The following is a 16,694-nucleotide window of genomic DNA, read 5'->3' as shown; positions in this document are numbered from 1 at the left end:
TCTTCCTCCCAACCTGTGAGGGCGCTAAAGAACGAGAGGAGAAGTATCTGGAAGGGCTGGCCTGATAGTTCGTTTCCGGGTCAGGGAAGTGGGTCAGCCTGGAAAGAAGCGCGACTCTGTTGTAAGACCGTATTGATTTGAAAGGTAAACGAGAGGCAGCTGCAAGTAATAAGGCAGCTGCAACCGTTTACCTAGATATCATGCGGGATTACATATAGGGGCCAGGGTAACGCTGATCTTTTCCTTCGTTTGGGTAACGTGAGGAGAGAAGGACTGAGAGAGGAGCTCTCAGAGTGTATTACGTGTTATGTGTTGTCTTTGTTTGTTTATAGTTGTCTGTCTTTTTCGCACCACTAGACAGTTAACGCACACCTCCGGAGCTGTCGCCACGTAAAGCACTATCTGGAGCACCACTGCACAGAGCACCTGCACGTTTGAATATCACCCAGGACTGGTGACCGTGCCTTTGTTTGTGTGTGAGACTGCACCATGCTCGCCATCCCCGCGCTTTACACATTGTTGTGTACGGCCGGGGATTTATTATTTGACGGTCGCCAGACCTGGAAACAGCACAAATAAACACTTGTTCACTGAATCACTGTTGTCTGTTCATCACTCCTGCATTGCATCACCGCTACACCTGTTCTCCTTACCAACCACTTTGCCACAGTAATACATTTCCATTTCAACTAATATTCATTTACAAATTGCTAACTGTCATTGCTATTCATCCTTTTAGCAGTTACACCACAGTATCCACAAATATTAACAATTTTAACGATATTAATATATGAATAGCAGCTATTGACTGCTGTGTATACCATGACTGGTTTATTTTATAAATCCACAGTTTCTTTGACGATTCCACAGTTGCCTGTTTTCTCTCTGGCGAATCCACACTTCAAAGGATGAAGTCATATAATGCATCGTGTAAGTGTGACTTGGGTTTAGAACTGATTTTCTTTGCCAAAGGATTTTGGCATTTTGTCATAGCCAGTAAATAAGCTGGCCACAATTTAAAGGGAATCAAAAAGTGCTTTAGAACTGTTCTAGAGGTATAATGTAGATACAGCTGGCTGAGCTTATTAGCTTAGCCAGTTATTGATCTTTCCTTCCTGAGCCCTGTGGGCATGATATCTGGTAAGTATAAACCTAGGAATTATACTGCTGGCAGTTAACTGACAAAACATTGTGTTTAAACCCCCAAAGTAGAGAAACAGTAGGATGTTTTTGTTTCCAGTGTTTTTAGAACTGCATTGGATGAACTAGGACTAAGAATCTCCATTTTAAAAAATACAAATTTTTAGTTGAGCAAGATTTTGGCCTCTCTTTATCCCATGCTAGAAATTAATGCCCCACTGTTGGAACATTTTATTTAGATATAAATTAATTTTTGGCCTTAGAATACAACTCACAGAATGGGTTAAAGATTAAGTCAGATTCTGGTTAAATTCCTACTCAGACAGTACAAACTAGAAATAAAATAGGTTTTCTTAGGAAATTACAGTTGATTTTTTGAAGGTTATAAAAACGGGCTACTTTCAAAGATAAACTGGATTGAACCAGATGCTTTGAAGCTATGTTTAGGACAAATGGGCAATTCACCAAGTGAGAAGAGATTTGTGTCTTTCTGATTTGGTTTAAGGAAAAATCATGATGTCATTGAGAGACTGCATTTAATCTGAGAATACTGAAATGTTCTTTGTATTGCTCTGGTCCGTGCTTGGAAAGAGAATACCTGCAACCTGTTGTCACCATGTAACCTTTAAGATGTCTGGTTGTAACTTTTATCTTCACTAAACTATACTTATCTGAAAGCCAAAAGAAGACGCTCACAACTTATCTTTCTCTTTTCCTTTTTTTCTTTTATGCCTTAAATTCTCCTCTGTATGTCACACTTCAATATTTTATATAGATAATTGTTATTCAATTTAGAGGAAATTCTTTTAAGTGTTAAAATGGGTTTCCTTTGACTTCAAGCACTGTAAACCCTTTCAAAACTGTTTTAGCCCACATTTTCTGGTCTAATGCAAAGTGATTGTTTTTGATTTCCTTCTTGACACTCGCTCTGTGTTGGTGAGTCATTCTGATCAAGTACCATAGCAGTTTAGTTAGTGTTGGTTATGGGGTATCTAGGTTACCTGCCCCCCCACTTTCCATTGCTGATGGTGTGTCTCTTGACTTACGTTTTATTGTGTCAGAGGCTATAAAAAGGAAGGGGGCTGATTCATTTGCCGTCTTTAACTAACTACTGTAGCTTACTGTAACTCTTCAAGACATTGTTGTCTGCTGTTAGCTACAGCCCTGGCCATGAGTTTCCATCAGGCATTTTTGAAAAGGTCATGCCACACACTTAGTAATTATAAACACATTGACGCTGTGTACAACCTTTTTAATACAGGCTGACATTTTGGACTGTAAATTTGTGTGTGTGTATGTCAAATGCAAATAATATATTTAATATCTTTTCAGGTGTTGCTAATAGAATACTGTGGTGTTTGTTTATTGTGTATTTCTTTAACCTTAAGCATTGCTGTTATGTACAGTGTTAACCCTTCATTTAAGACTCCTTTTCTTTTCTTTCAGCTGTAAATAACTGCAGAAACCTGTGGCTGATTCTTCCCTGCGTACGGTATGTAAAGTATACAGCATTTATTCATCTGGTTTATTACAGGTTATGTCTTATTAACAGATGTATTTGTATTGAGTTTAAAGGTTTGACATCTTTTTTTTTTTATAGACCTTTTTAGAAATCATTGCAAAGCACTATCCATTATTTAAAACTTAGTTGTAAATGTGGTTTTCCAGTCTTCAGGTAAAAGCTTTTTGCAAATGTTACTATACTATAAATATATTCTGCTCACCTCCTTGTAGTTTTTGTTAACTGATGCCAGAATTTCACTACAAAGGCTTTTCTCAAATTGTGAAGCAACCAGTGCTGTAGAACTCTTTTACCATCAATTAGTAAAGAAGTAATTCTGTCCAGTTTTGTTACTGGCTCTAAAGTATTCAAATTGATGTGACAGAAGCTGCATGTCTGGTAGCCTTCAGCAGAGGCATGTAACAGAGTAACCCTATTGCTGTTCTTGTTCAATAAAAACTGAACTTTTAAGTTGCATCATGAACACAGTCCAGAAGAACAGAGGGCATGTTTTACCCAGTGTCGGGTTTATATAACTGCAAAAGGTTTTTCAAACCTATGGACATCCTGTTAATTTTAAATAGACTTGTTTTGTGATTGCCGGCACACAGTGAGGGTTGGCCCCTCTTCACAGGAACCTGTTTCAGGCAATAGCAGAGGGGAGCTGGCGGCAGTGGTGTTGTTTTCTCTTTTTTGTCTGTCTGATTCAGCAGATTCATCTAAGCTTGTGTAACAGAGACATGATAATTACTGTTGAAAGTGATTAATATCTCATTACAGAGCTAGACAGAATGTGCCATTGTGGCTGCTGGGTTTTATATTTGTTTGTTTAGGCATTGTGTCACCGGCAACTGTAAGAAGGTTACAGGTTATTTTGATCTGCTGCCTGTCCCTAATGAAATAAATTTACCTTTTGATAGAACCAAAAGGAAACATTGCTAGTACTCTCTAAAGTCTGTCTCTGCTGTAGCTATTCAAGGCCTTATTTACACTACATGGATAGCCCTTGGGTTCTTTGCTATACTCTGGGTAACTTGTTCTGCCTCAAAAGACAAACAAGATACCGTGGCTTTTTTGTCTGGTTTAGCAGCTGTAGCTACTGTTCTCTATACTGGAGCACTCAGCTGCCTTCGCTTTTACAGTAAGATGTGGTCATTGGGGGTTTTGTTTGTTTACAGTCCTCATAGCTTTTTTAATATGAAAGAACATCATGTGGAACAGCTTTGTTGCTCTAAACCCCAGCAAGTCTGGTATCAAAAAACATTTAAAACATTCCTGTAGGCTAGTTTTAGATTTCTCCCTCCACTCCCCCTGGCAGTGATACTATACCTGTATCTGAGTGGTGTTGTAAACGTAGGGCCCGTTCAGTCTGTTTGTGATCTTTGTGCAGGCATTGCCTTGGTAGTGCTTTTTAAACAACATTTATTTTGTCAAACTGTTCAGTTTTTTGGATGGATTAAATGACATTTTGTATGCATGAAACATTCTTAGTCTGTTAAACTACAGCCTTATTCATTTTTCATGAATAGCAAACTATTCAGTCTATCAAAACAGATTTCAAAGAAAATATAGTCTTTAAACCATTATTTAAATAATTCCTGAGCTTTGTGAATACTGTGCTATTCTGAGTCAATGAAACCTGACGGAGTTCAATATTCTGTGAAAGGTTCTTGAATACCTGTGGACCAACATGACAGATAAGATTGCTTTCTACAGTATTATGTGTTGTACCTTTTTAAGAGATGTTTCAAAACAAAGTATTTAGTAAACTAAACAATGGCGCTGAAGTTTGTTGATACTGAAACTTAGTGTGTTCACACTGGGTCAGTTTTTAGAGTGTTTGGTCCGTACTCGGTATGTTTTGGTGTGAAGTGTGAACAACAAAGTCCGCTTGGGAAACGAATCGCATAGAGTCCACCTAAAGAGGTGGTCTCGATCCATTTGGATCTGTGTGTGTGTGTATATATTAATTACAAGCATAACATGTTAGTTTATATGTTTTAAATGGTAATAGCTGATCTATTTTTAAGCCTGTCCCTGTACACTTTAACATTTTTGTTGAGTAGATGACAATATAAAGAAAATGAGTTATTTGCAATAAATTCACCCAGTGTTTAATTTTTATTGTGTTACTATATGCTGTTATTTTAATGGCTTCAGATTTTCAACGGCGTCAGTGAATTCAGGAAAAAAATAATTGTTTTTGACTGTAGAATTCTGGACAGTGGGAGAAACTGAAGCTCTGGTAGAAATTTGGTCAGACACCAAAATTCAAGCTGAACTGGACAAAAATCACAAAAATATTGTAGCAATCAGGGCTACTGTATTTGTGTACTGTAATTCCAGCTGTAATTTGTGTTCCCTTCCTGCTCTGTATTTCTCGCTGCTAGTGTGTTTTCCCCTGTCTGTGTCTGTAATCCTAGCCTGTGTGGTGCCTTTTATGTCTCCCCTGTGATTGGCTGTTGTTTTTCTGTCCTTTTTGGCTGTTTAGCTGAGGACCAATGGGATATGTGTAAACTGCGGTACCCTATTTGAATGAAGGGGTGGAACTAAAGTTATAAAAGGTGCTGACCTCCATTTTGTGCTGTTGCTGTTCTGGTTGCCATGGGTTATTGTGTTCCTGTATAAGTGTCTGCTGTGAGGCGGACAGAGCAGTGGTCTCTGGCAGGTAAGAGATAGTGTCTGAAATAAGATTATTGGATCAGAGTACAAAGCGCATTTTCTCCTGTTTTCTGCCTCTGGCAAAACTCTACAGTATATTCAACCTTTTCTTATATTCGGTCCTGTAAAAAAATGTAACGTAACCAAAAAAAACTCACCTTAGCTCGCATCCAAACAAGCTCGGTCTCTTTGATCACATAGAAGTGCGAACGGCAAGCATATTGATCTACAGTATCTAAAGTATTGTCAGATCCTGAACATATGAATTTAGGATGTGAGACTGCATACATTTTATTTAATGTTAAGGTATGTGTTTATCCCTCCTGACTAGATCTATTCTCTGTTTGTGATGGCAGATTATGGATTTGCAATCATATAGATTAAAGAAAAGTTGTATGAAGAGTAAACCTGGGATCTGCAGTACTTGCCATGTAAAGATTATCAAGATCAAACTGCTTATGTAAACCCTGGTAGATCTTCTGGTGGTTTACTGTAGACTGAGCTCTTCTCTCTAAGTAGATTATTGTTGGAAATACCTAAAAGATCCCTGGTCAACACCTACAAATTAGAACTAGATGTTCTACAAGCAGCCAGCAAAAATATATAAATCAGCAGTGTTACTCTTAACATGTAGATGCAGTTCGGCCAGTGTGGAATAGCACTTCCAGTTGGTGCACACCAAATCTGAATCTAATCCACACTTTTTTTTTTTTTTTTTTTCCCCCCCATTTAAGGTAATGGTGGAGTAGACTTTGTATTATCTGTGCTGTTGGATGCAGCGACACTCGGGAGAGGCTAGTTGAAGAGTCTGCAGACAGCCCTGAGGCTAGAGGATTACAATGCCTGCTGATTTTGCAGTTTGACCAGGGCTGTCTTAGCTAAAACAAATGGTTCTCTCATCTACTAAAGGTTGATTTATAACTAAATTCACTTTGGAGATGAGGTGTATTGTCTGTGGTTGAGATTTAAGATCCTGTGCACGTCTGTAGGTTGGTATCTCATAATGATGCTAAGGGGCAATATATGAGTCTTGTAATATGAAATGAACACTTCTTTAGAATAACATGACATTTAAACCACAGGTGGATTTTATTAGACCATTTTACAGGACTGTGGAATCAAGTTTTTATACACCAACTGGAAATCCAACTTTCATTCAAATGCAAGATGGTGGAGTTTATTTTAGTGATCAAAACAGTATCTTTAATACCACTGACCTAACCTTTTAATACCTTGTGTCTTTTATTGTAAATAATGTTAGTAAGTGGGTCTATCTAGCAACCTTAGGGGGGTAAAACCTACAGCTGCATTAATATAAAATATGTAGAGCTGCCCGCTGTTCAGATTATTAAATAGATCCAGGTTACTCAAATTGCACCTTGTTGTGGTGATTTTTATACAGAATGCCCCATACGCATGCTTTGAGAGGAGTGTTGAAAAGGCTACATGGTGTAATCCTCACAAACCTTCTAGAAATGTGTATCCAAGGCAGAGGACACAGAGCTCTTTCAAGAAAAGGTCAGGGAGCGTTGATGTACAGTATCAAATTCACCACAGAATCTCCTGCCCTGTTGGAGATCTTTCTTGTGTGTGTGTGTTTTTTTTTCCCATCATGAAGGCAGAATAGCAGACAGCCTTGAAAACACGAAATAGTCTGCAGCGATGATGATTGTTCAGTCGTAGAAAAACTTGAACAATGGGAACCTTCCAAAGTATTCAATTCGACAGCATGTCTGTACGCAAACTTCTGAAGTTTTGAAAATGAACTATTTCCATTACAAACCTGTGGCAGCCTGGACCCCGACGACACCACAATAGGTGACATCTGTACCCTGTGCTGGTAGAGAAGCTGTGCATAACGCTGGAGTAGGTCCCTGGAACAGAGGCCGGAGCTGCCTCACTGGATGGCAAGTGGAAGTGCCTTTCAGCATAGGCTTTATTTTAAAGAGTCCTTTGGGTGCAGTGCAACACAGTACTGTTGAACGTTTTAGTCTCAAGATGTTTAAATGTGAATGCATGTGTGAAGGACACTTGTATCATATGATGAACTTTATATGCTTGGTAAATTAGTTAAGTTATTGGAATGAGATTGTATTCACTGCAGTAATTTAACTAATACTAGGAACAGTGTGGGGTAGAACTATTTGAAAGACATGGTCTGTTTAATAAGTTACTGTTAGAGTACTGTTTGGCGCCTATACAAGTGGTTCAAACTTTGAAGTATTGTACTACTACAACTACGACTAATAACTGGAACTGCCAGGCAGTTTTACGGTTCCCAAGCCCCAGTATCAGTACCCGTCTAAGCGTGTTTAGTTCTCAATGTGCCAAGTTTAAAATCAGCAACTTCAACAGTTCCACAGAAGATGATTTTGAAAGTTTTTTTTCTGTCATGCGGCCATTTTGTTTAATGCACAAATGCCATTTTTGAAAATGTGAATTGTACCGACACAGGCACGATGGTTTTCAAGTTTGGAGTTAATCAAGTGAACAATTTTTAAACTGAAGAAGTTTTAAATGTAGGAGTGGCAGCCATATTGTTTCATGAAACATAACCATGTTGACATATTTGTGTTCCGCTGTCACCGGAACGATGCCTACCAAGTTTGGAGTCTGTTGGTCAGACAGTTTTGAAATAAAAGCACTTTGCTCTTTAGGGCTCGTTTTGGTAAAATTTGTGGCAGCCATTTTACTATTTAATTGTATCACAGCAACTTCTGCTTTGCAAACAGGTTTGGATGGTGATAATATATGCCAAGTGTCAGACCAATCGCTTCACCGGTTCCCAAAAAGAACATTTTCGAAAGGTTTTATCGAAAAATGCATCACGACGCCAATTGCAGGGATGCAGCAGGACAATTTTTTCAGCATCTGACAGCCAATTTATCCAGCTTGCTACCTGCCAAGTCAGAATCTTATCAGTCACACAGCTTCGAAGCAGCAGCAGTTTGTTTTGGGAAGAAAAAAAAAAAAGTAACAATAGGCTTCCCAGCCTTGCTTGGAAGCCAATAATAATAATAATAATAATAATAATAAATAATAATAATAATAATAAAAAGGTACAGGCACTGATCCAATTGAATTTGGGCACTATATTTGTAGTGAGAGATGTTAGCTTGTGAAAGTACCAACATTAGAATGCCATTTTTTGTGAACATCTTTCAGGTAATTCTGCAGCACAGTTTGTCCAAGCTGTTCCTCTGTTTTAAAATGGCTTTTGCTTTACACACTGACTCTAGCTGACTCAGAAGCTGCATGTTCCATTTATAGCGCCATTCATTGCCAATCTCCCTTCCAACTCTTTAAGACTGCAATATGAAATGTGGGAATTATGAACCAGAAATAGATTCTACAGAATGCATTTGAAACATGTGGCCATTTTCAGAAAGGGAAATGGTTTAATTTGTGTTTTATTTTTGCCAGTATTTCTGGAGCTGTACATAAGCACTCTGCCATCACTAAATACTGTATCAAGGTACAGTTTAGCGTAGTGTTTGTACTGCATTTCACTTATTTTATCTTGACTCTGCTTGACAGTGTCTGACAGCACATTATCCATCAACATGAAATGTATCAGCTAAACCGGCTCTTGGCATCTGCATGTCAATCAATTGCTATAACCACATTATTTTATTATTTTAATTTGTAGTGCAGCAATTATAGAAATATATACTGCAGTTTTGTAATGTAATGCAGGAACCTTAACCTAATTAGTTTGTGCTGCACATCTTGTAACCTTGCTTGAATAATTATCAAAGCTTGAGAACCATGGCAGAGGTTGAAGTTCTTCTAGAAGCTTTTTTTTTTATTTATGACCTACTCTCCTAGCAGAGTCTATAGAGCAAAGACTGAATTTAGTTTAACAAATCCAGACGACGATGGTGCAATACCATTGCAGGTCAGCCTGCATTTTTAGACATTCTGGGTTCTACATGTATGAAGTGAGGAAAAAACATGTCCCTTTTGATAACATTTCCATTGCTTGAAATTGACAGTAAGTTTTGTTTTGTGTATTTAAAAAATGGTTATATAAAACAGCTGACCTTAGTAACCTGTTATTCTGTAAGCACTGATGAGATTGCCTGTAGCTCCTAATGTTTTTCAGTGGTTGTCTTTCCTATGCTACAGAGCGGTCTAGTTTTGATTCTCTTCCACAGAGGAATATAACATTTTTCCCTACTCATTGCTAATCATTTCATGTACTTATTATGGGATGTTTTAAATCTGTGCATTTACTGTGTGATAGTCTTTAAAGACATGATGTTGAAATTTAAATGTCTGTCATATTGTTAGTGGGTTTTACTATGGTTGTTGCTTGCAGGTGTGTCATTTAGCTCAAGTGGACCACATTCTGGGGTGGTACTTCCTCCAGGTGTGATTGGTTGATAGCACATGTGATTGAGAGAGGGGTTCCAGGTCAGATGGGGTTGTGTATATCATGCCTCACATGGTAAGAACATTTCTGAAGGTGGTAAACATGCCCATTTTAAAGCTTGTTTGAATGGCTTTCCAACAAACAAAAAAAAATGACCTGATTCTAAGAGGTCAAGTAATCCGTGTCTGCCCCTTCTTAAGCTAGAAAGACCCGGTTTTCTTTGCAACAAGATGGTGGGTTCAATTCTTCAATTTGTGTTGCAGTCATTTGAGGACAGGTATGCTTGCAGTAAACCTAATTAGACTGTTTATGGTGGCTCTGGCAGTGCCTCATGCAATAGGCATCATTTATTTTTCTTTATTAAATCATTTATTACAAAAACTGTAATTTTATGATGCATAAGTCGTAGTTTGTTTCACTTCCCTTTTAAGGTGAGAAGGTGTCCATGATATTAACTGTACAGTAAATTGTGCTGGTTGATACATCCAAGACCGTTTTCTCTCCTTCCAGTTAAAGCAATGGTATTCCTCCTCTGGTGTAGGCAGTAGCTGTGCTGCTTGTGTCCTGGCGGCAGAATTTTTGTACCAGCAGTTATAATGCACCATTTCATATTTTTCAGATAAACTGTGTTAATTCAGTTCTCTGTCACTGTATACCCATGAGGCATACTTTCTGTGGTGTTACTAATGTTTTCACAAAGTGTTGGTTAAGTTGCACAAAAGATCAATATTGGCCTGCATCCCTAATAGAACAGGTGCTATTTAGTATTGTGCTTGAACAATCCTGTTAGCTTCAAAAATTCTAGGGGTTGGGTTGAGTTAGTCATAAATCATTATTTGAATATTTACATAAATATTCATGACTCCAAACAGGAACATCTTAAGGAGAGTTTAAAATATCCGTCACACCCCTTGGCTCAACCACTGCCTGCAGCAGTAAGTGCTCGCACGTTTGGTATTGTACTAGTATTCATTTCCACAGCCAAAGGGATTAAAAGTTTGTATTGGTAGTAATACTAGTACTGAATTTGGAGTAAATGCCTCCCGCAGGTGAGGTACCTGTTCGGACATATCCCTGTCCTAGGAGTTGACCGAGAGGTCAGGCAGGGGTTCTTGCTTGCTATGCAGCATCATGTCCTGTTCCTATCCAATCCTGTATAATATTAATCTCTAATATCCTGTTGAGAACAAGCAAGCCACAAGTGCTCCATTAATTGTTGTTTAATTGGCATTTTACCGCTTTGTTACCCTTGCTTGTTTTTAACACACAGCCGAGTTTCGAAGCTACGCAGTATTGCAAAATAACTACATCCTGCCAAGCTGAGTTCTCAGTGGTTATACACTTGGCCTGATTTTGTCATGGACCATTTTCATTGACTTAATTAGGTCTCATAATTGAAACTCTAAATCTCCCTGATACAGTAAATGTTCCCATTTACATATTCTGCTTGGGAAGTTTTATTAATAATCTGTAGGATTAAGAAAATATGTATTGTATGAATGGCTAATTGTTAAATAAACCAATATGGACAAATATTTGTGAAAAGATGTGTGTGTACGGTACAGTAACAGTTGGATATAGTTTCTTTTTAATGCATAATTCAATATTGCTTTACATCTTAAGAACAATGCCTGCATATTCTGGATGTTTCTGTACTTGGTGAAATCACTGCCCAGTGATAATATACAAGGACCACAATCATTGGCCACAGAGAACCCTGTAGAATGGCATCTATACATGTACAATGTTGTTTTCTATCTGCGATGTCCACCACTGGTATTGAATGGAGGAGCCTGCTGGGCTTGCTGGGGTGTTGCAGCTGTGAGTTCACCACAGTTCTCCCTGCCTGTCAGTGCACACTCTGGATATCCTACCTCCCTGGAGGTAATAATCCCTGTTTTTGACCTAGCTGGGTGACCACAAAACCATTGTAAATGAGATCCAGATGCTTGCAGTAATCCCCATATGAAGTGTAGCCCCCCCCCCTACTGGTAGAATTCCAGACTTCAGCACTGCAATCGAGCTACAGTATTAATGTAAAGCATTACTGGAAATCTGCAGTGAAGTCTAATCTCTGGAATAGCCCTAGCGGCATCATTTTTTGAGATCTACTGTAACATCACTAATTTAAGCCGTCTTGGATACACAGAAGCACCTGCCCACCGAGTGCCTACCAATACCGTCTACTATCATATACAGTAAATGACTTGCAACAGTGAAACACGGTTTATATATAACAGAATACATGTGATCCATTTATACAACAGTGATATATTTTGCAAGTGTCTCATCTGAGACAGCACCCATTGATGCGGACGGCTCATATCCTGCACAGTGTTAGTTTACAGCCCTTTGTGTGAAATTATCTTGTAACACACGTACTGTGGCAGCAAAAAGTGCCTGTTGGATACCTTGTTTAACAAGAGAAATATTTAAGGGTATGAGGTGTCAGTCTGAAAATGATTGTCTCTGTTAGTGTGTGGCCTTGTTTGTTTGTTTGTTTGTTTGTTCTGACCTGATTTGGAAAGAACGAAACCTGGTGATTTTTTGATGACTACTTCAGCTGTTTGCAGACGACACAAAAGTAGGAGGAGTGGCAAACACTGTTGCAGCAGCAAAGGTCATTCAAAATGATCTAGACAAGATTCAGAACTGGGCAGACACATGGCAAATGACATTTAATAGAGAAAAGTGTAAGATACTGCACGCAGGAAATAAAAATGTACATTATAAATATCTTATGGGAGATACTGAAATTAGAGAAGGAATCTATGAAAAAGACCTAGGAGTTTTTGTTGACTCAGAAATGTCTTCATCTAGACAATGTAGGGAAGCTATAAAAAAAGGCTAACAAGATGCTTGGATACATTGTGAAAAGTGTTGAATTTGAAACAAGGGAAGTAATGTTAAAACTGAACAATGCACTAGTAAGACCTCATCTTGAATATTGTGTGCACTTCTGGTCACCTCGCTATAAAAAAGATATTGCTACTCTAGAAAGAGTGCAAAGAAGAGCGACCAGAATTATTCTAGGCTTAAAAGGCATGTCATATGCAGACAGGCTAAAAGAATTGAATCTGTTCAGTCTTGAACAAAGAAGACTATGTGGCGACCTAATTCAAGCATTCAAAATTCTAACAGGTATTGACAGTGTCGACCCAAGGGACTTTTTCAGCCTGAAAAAAGAAACAAGGACCAGGGGTCACAAATGGAGATTAGACAAAGGGGCATTCAGAACAGAAAATAGGAGGCACTTTTTTACACAGAGAATTGTGAGGGTCTGGAATCAACTCCCCAGTAATGTTGTTGAAGCTGACACCCTGGGATCCTTCAAGAAGCTGCTTGATGAGATTTTGGGATCAATAAACTACTAACAACCAAACGAGCAAGATGGGCCGAATGGCCTCCTCTCGTTTGTAAACTTTCTTATGTTCTTATGTTTTGAGGTTTTGGATCCTAGCAAGACCTCTGTTCTTCTGCAGGTGCGCTTGCAGTTATGGTGCATGTGCACTGTGTCATAGGACTTCATTGCTTTCATTTATATAGGACTGACCTTGAACAATCAAACCTGGAAAGATTAAACCCCAGTAGTCCAAAGGAGAAATTTGATGATATCAATGTGTGTTTTCTAAAACACAATACCACTGACCTTACTGAAATATACTGCTTAAACATTTTACCCTGGCTCTTTTTTTTTTTTTTAATAATTCTGTTTGGCCCCTTGACCTACCCTAACCTGCCTTAACCAGAGGTATATACAGTTTATACTGTATATTGTTGCTTACAGTGTGTTCTATTTTCTAGTGATTTTGTTTGCTAATGTACCAAATTAATTGTGAAACTTGCTTGCATGATACTGAACGTGATGACCAATTGGCTAATTGCAGTCCGCCAAATGGTTCTTGATTGGTGAAGAAATATAAGTGTAATAGCCACAGGTTACTGAATGAAAGGATACCTGGGTTGCAGTTTTCCAGACATTTTTCAAGCCAAAAGCCGAGGGCCAAAAAAAGGTGCTTAATAACCATTTGAGAAACAGTCTGCAGGTTTCCAGTATGAGAGTGTTCCAGAGGCATTAATGGGTTAAATCTCTTCAGTCTGGAAGAGAAGCGTGCCAGTTTGCACATGCCACCTACAGCACTTTGTGTTAATGCTACCAATGATAAATTCCTGCATCCTAATGCATTTCCCTGAAGAGCAGACAATTTTGAGTGAAAGCAAGCTCTGTGTACGTGCGTCTCAATAAACCATTGCAGACAGATGAGGCATGAACAGAACAGTGATGTATTGTACTTCTGTAGCTCTTGTAAAATAAGCGTAGAATATGATTTTTCCTCTCTGTATCTATCGAGGGATCAACATCATGAATCTTTGATTTATTCAGATACAGTATTTAGGTATCTATTTACAGTATATAACGCTTCTTTTATTGCATTATCTACCATTCTCCATTACATAGCATCTGATAGCACAAAGGTGATTTAAGATAGTGCTGTAGTTGATTTGTCATGTTAAGATACTAATGTGTCTTTCTCCTGCCTTTCTCATTTAACTTGAGGGATATTAACTGCTGTGGCAAACAAACCTCTACTGTACTGTGCATTGTTACACAAAGCAGTGTTGCATTACTAAGTAAAGCCTTGCCCAACTGTACATCAATGTTCTCCTTTCATAGTGTACTGTTGTAGCTGTTGAACAGCCTCCTCAAATCAATGCATGGTCCCGAAGCTAAGCCTTGTTAATGTGTGAAGCTCTGAACACGGCCATTCATACCTCCGCTCTCCAGGCTAAGGGGTGACCTTGTCGGAGAGACCCGTGGCCAGCCAGCTGTAGGCAGACGCATCAACATATTGACCACACATAATTAAATCAATAGAGGCTGGGGAATGTCAGATCAAAATAAAAAGACAGGTGGATTAGTATGACACTACATCAGAGAGACCAATGAATTGCAGACAGGAGCAGCAGTGACATTTGCTGGAAGGGTCAGTGCTTGGCAGGGAAAGGTTCGCAGCCATCTATCTTGTTGATCAGAACTGTAGTGTTGCATTATTCCTTTTATTGTACATTAAGATACTCTAAGGATACCTCATTGAATTTGGCCAAGGCATTTTCTCCATGTTCTGATTTAAAATTAGACAAAATGAATACACCTACACAACATTGATGTACCTCAATAACATTTCAGCAGGATAATTACTTTTGCATGTATACAGAAAGTAACTTATTGTTTTGACTGAACTAAAATCATTACAAACAATGTTCCTTTCTACTGCATTGTGAATTTGAATATTGAGCTGTACTGGAGGGTTTAAAAAAAAAAAAAAGTTTTGTTTGGTTTGTGAATACATCATCAATCTTTTGAGATGAGGAAAATGTGTTATCGGTGAAGGCCTCATAATATATGGTCTGTGGTCCCATGATAACTTGGCTTTTTATACCACATGGGGCGATTTGTTCTTTCCACTGTAATACCTTGTGTGGTCTTACACTCGCAGGCCAAAAGAGTGCTTCTGTGAAGCATTATTTCCTTCTAAGGAGAACTTTAACCAATGGTATGATGGCTTTTCTATCTCTACATATCCAGTAACAGTATCTTTTTTCGATATTTTATGAATTATGGTGCCACACAATCTCCCATTTGACATTCTGATTGGACGGCTTACAAAGGAAGGGTCAATCTACTCACTGCTGCACAGTATGTTTTTATTTGCTATGTACACATTTTGAACATTCGCTGTTTCTTTTGTGCACAAAATGAAATCTATCATTCTATCTCGATATGCGCTGTGCCTCCTAGCTTTATATCTTGATATGCACTGTCTCTGTCTTTCTTTCTCATTCATAAAAGTTGCATCTCTCCATGTGCCTTCAGGTATCCTGTTTAGTCTTGCATGACTGAGTCAAAAGCCTTTCCAGGGGTTTGTTGAGACTGGGCTGCGAGTGATTGGGTATTAGCTTGTTTCATTGCATTACAATGCATGTGGAAGGAATTATGTATCTCTGAAGGGCACGTTTTCAAAAACTAACTATTTCTGGGTTTCAAATGAAACAACAATTCTTGGGAACCCAGGTGAGGGTTGCTTTTTCTGTATAGTTCTCCTGCCTCGATTTTTAATACTTTTTTTAAAGACAATTTTGGTTCTGTTTTGAATTTGTTTAAATTCATGGGTAGTTTCATCAATGCAAAATTCAATCTAATAATTGATTCCTCTTTGCATATGATTCCGGAATATTCCGTGGGATTATTATTGAAAATGTGTAAAAATAAGGTCTTCAAAAAAAAAAAAATTCTTGGCTTGTCAAATCTTTTGTTGGTAATGTAAAGTGGTGCCATAGTAACACACAACAGAAATGCCGTTATTACTTAAATAACATACATACTTTTTTCTTTTTTTTTTTTTTTTTTTTACAGGAGAGGTTTCTGATGGACAGCATTAAAAAAGACCCAGTCCCACTTTATCCGTTGTGTCAGAATCCCTTATTTTCAGTAGAGAAGGTTATTTTGTTTTTACATGTCCTTAAGAATTGAGGCATCTGTGGAATTCAAAATATCACAAGGAAAGAGAAATAATTAGGGCAAGGTATCACTTCTTCTGGTACAGCCCCCAAGCATTGCAATAGTTATCCTGTGGTGTTGCTTACTTTGGGGTCATTTAATAATATTTAAATGTTAATAAGAATAAGCCTGCACTAGTTTTGTAATAATTTATAGAAACTATTGAACACTGATATTGTAACTGCAAGAGGTAAACTCCAGATAAAACTCAAAAGGAAAATGGTGTGACAAGTTATGCATCTGTATCAATAAATCTGCTTACATCCTGTCTATAGAAACAACAGCCTTCAACCTTAAAAGAAAATTGCAGCAGTCTGTTTCTTTTTTTCTTTTCTCCTTGCAACTTTCTTTTGCCTCCAGTTAGAGTTTAAAATAATAAAGTGTAAACAATTGAAAACAGTGACATTTCCCAACAATCTCGATGGGTTAGCGTCCTTACATTCAACATAATAGCTTAA

The 16,694-nt window shown here is 38.1% G+C and overlaps 1 protein-coding gene across 2 annotated transcripts in view; it reads left to right on the top strand.

Moving 5' to 3' along the window:
• The window catches only part of tln2b (talin 2b), a 135,500-nt gene that overhangs the window by 46,873 nt on the left and 71,933 nt on the right, over positions 1-16,694 (top strand). For both annotated transcript variants that reach the window (XM_041226352.1, XM_041226351.1), the window contains exon 2: positions 2,587-2,632. The gene's annotated coding sequence lies outside the window, so the exon portion shown is untranslated. The remainder of the gene's footprint in view (positions 1-2,586; positions 2,633-16,694) is intronic.

Source organism: Polyodon spathula, chromosome 24, assembly GCF_017654505.1.
Source record: "Polyodon spathula isolate WHYD16114869_AA chromosome 24, ASM1765450v1, whole genome shotgun sequence".
NCBI classification, from domain to species: domain Eukaryota; kingdom Metazoa; phylum Chordata; class Actinopteri; order Acipenseriformes; family Polyodontidae; genus Polyodon; species Polyodon spathula.
This window is presented reverse-complemented; position numbering and strand designations above follow the sequence as displayed.